General features: G+C 50.4%; 1 pseudogene; it reads right to left on the reverse strand.

Annotated features, from left to right (window-relative positions):
- Positions 1–1,311: 1,311 nt before the first annotated feature.
- Positions 1,312–1,429, reverse strand: LOC126263952 (5S ribosomal RNA; annotated as a pseudogene).
- Positions 1,430–2,267: the final 838 nt, after the last annotated feature.

Genomic DNA, 2,267 nt, shown 5'->3' on the forward strand with positions numbered 1-2,267 from the left:
GTATTTGGTGTATCTATTGCTCCATAAGGTGCTGCTGAGGAGTGTCACTGCACTCCGGCTGCTCGGATTACTCTCTGACTCTCTCCTCTCTAAGACTACTGTTATTCTTGCTGTCACTACTTAGTCTGTCCCTTTCTGCGCTTTTATTTCGTTCTACATTGGTGCTTGGTGCACGCGGCCATCTGCGACATCTGTCGGGAATGTTCTCTTGGAAGATTTCCTCGACATGTGATCGTGTTAATGTTTGACTAAATTGTACCCGGAGATCTTTCATTACGAACGTTGTAAAGGTCCCTATCATTCCACTGACCTCGAACCTCGGTTCTGCTAGTGAGTGTTTGACCAGCCTTGAAAAACGCGGCCTGTCTTGCATACGAAACTCGGCTCACTTCTTACGTTATGATGTGACATGTAATTAAAATTATTAGCATTTTCTGATCTGACACGTAATTGAAGTTAGTAACATTTTCTACGGTCACGATAACAAGGAAGATAATACGAAGTTAATACACATGAGTAGAAAAAACAGCCCTGTTGTGGCGTCTCAAACAGCACGTCTAGTATCCATGACGCCAAGGATCTTGGTCGCTGGTATTTGTGGCACTGCTGCTACCAGAGAGCGACAGAAGCGGACGTGTAATTGACGTAAGTGCCACCGAGGCCAAGCTGGGGACAGGCGCGAACGTCGGTGGGCAGTGATTTGCATCCACTGGAACGAGAAACATCTCCCAGAAGACAGCACCGACTCTGTCGTCGGCAAACAGGGGAGAGCGCGAAACGCTGCAGGGGAGGCCGAGGCTGGTGGCTCGGATTGTGCTTGAAGATAGGCTGCGAATGATAGTGAATTCCTGGTGTGACAGACAGTTCTGGGTGAAGCCAAGTCCGAGGACGTCTAAGAGGCTAGTGGGCGGGACAGTACCAGAGGATATGACTGTCGATATGAGTAGGGCTGCTGTGAGGACGGCAACCTGGTAGAGTGTTGCTGTCTTGGCGGTTGGAGGGGAGGGAATGGATCATAAGGAGTGGTTTAACAGTTAATGGTGACATTCTGCTGGACTGGCTCTGAGGCGGTGCACTGTGTTATCTGTGAAAGTGCTTCAATTGTAAAAAGCACTCCGTCTTCAGGCCACGAGTGGCCTACCGGGACCATCCGACCGCCGTGTCATCCTCAGTGGAGGATGCGGATAGGAGGGGCGTGGGGTCAGCACAACGCTTTCCCGGTCGTTATTATGGTATTCTTGACCGAAGCCGCTACTATTCGGTCGAGTAGCTCCTCAACTGGCATCACGAGGCTGAGTGCACCCCCAAAAATGGCAACAGCGCATGGTGACCTGGATGGTCACCCATCAAAGTGCTGACCACGCCCGACAGCGCTTAACTTCCGTGATCTCACGGGAACCGGTGTAACCACTGCGGCAAGGCCGTTGCCCTGCTTTAATTGTAGCCGCTTGCAAACATCTTCCTGAACAGTCTGTGAGTGTTGAGTAAAGGCTTGTTTGTGTTTTCGGCACCTGGGGTGTCCTACAGTGTATGTTGAGAGGAAGAACTGGCCCAATTTAATCAGTACATGCCGTGAGTGTGATAAAGCAAGTTAAATGAACTCGCTTTGACGTATTTGGTTTGTGGGGCGCTCAACTGCGCGGTGATCAGCGCCCGTACAATTTTTACACAGTCCAATTTTTTTACACAATCCAATCTAGCCACTGTTACGAATGATGATGATGATGATGAAATGATGAGGACAACACAAACACCAAGTCCCCGGGCAGAGAAAATCCCCAACCCGGCTGGGAATCGAACCCGCGCCGGCCGGGGTGGCCGAGTGGTTCTAAGCGCTACAGTGTGGAACCGCGCGACCGCTACGGTCGCAGGTTCGAATCCTGCCTCGGACATGGATGTGTGTGATGTCCTTAGGTTAGTTAGGTTTAAGTAGTTCTAAGCTCTAGGGGACTGATGATCTTAGAAGTTAAGTCCCATAGTGCTCAGAGCCATTTGAACCACTCGAACCCGCGACCCCGTGATCCACAGGCAGCAACGCTAACCACTAGAACACGAGCTGCGGACACCTCGCTTTCAGCGTGACTAAGTAAATTGAATGAAGGTTAATTGCTTCACGCTATGACTATTAATCAGCTGTTCGATCTGTGGTTTTAAGAATTGATTCTGTATTGAATTCTTGTGATCGAAGCCGGCCGAAGTGGCCGTGCGGTTAAAGGCGCTGCAGTCTGGAACCGCAAGACCGCTACGGTCGCAGGTTCGAATCCTGC

Source organism: Schistocerca nitens, chromosome 6 (assembly GCF_023898315.1).
Source record: "Schistocerca nitens isolate TAMUIC-IGC-003100 chromosome 6, iqSchNite1.1, whole genome shotgun sequence".
In the NCBI taxonomy this organism is placed as follows: domain Eukaryota; kingdom Metazoa; phylum Arthropoda; class Insecta; order Orthoptera; family Acrididae; genus Schistocerca; species Schistocerca nitens.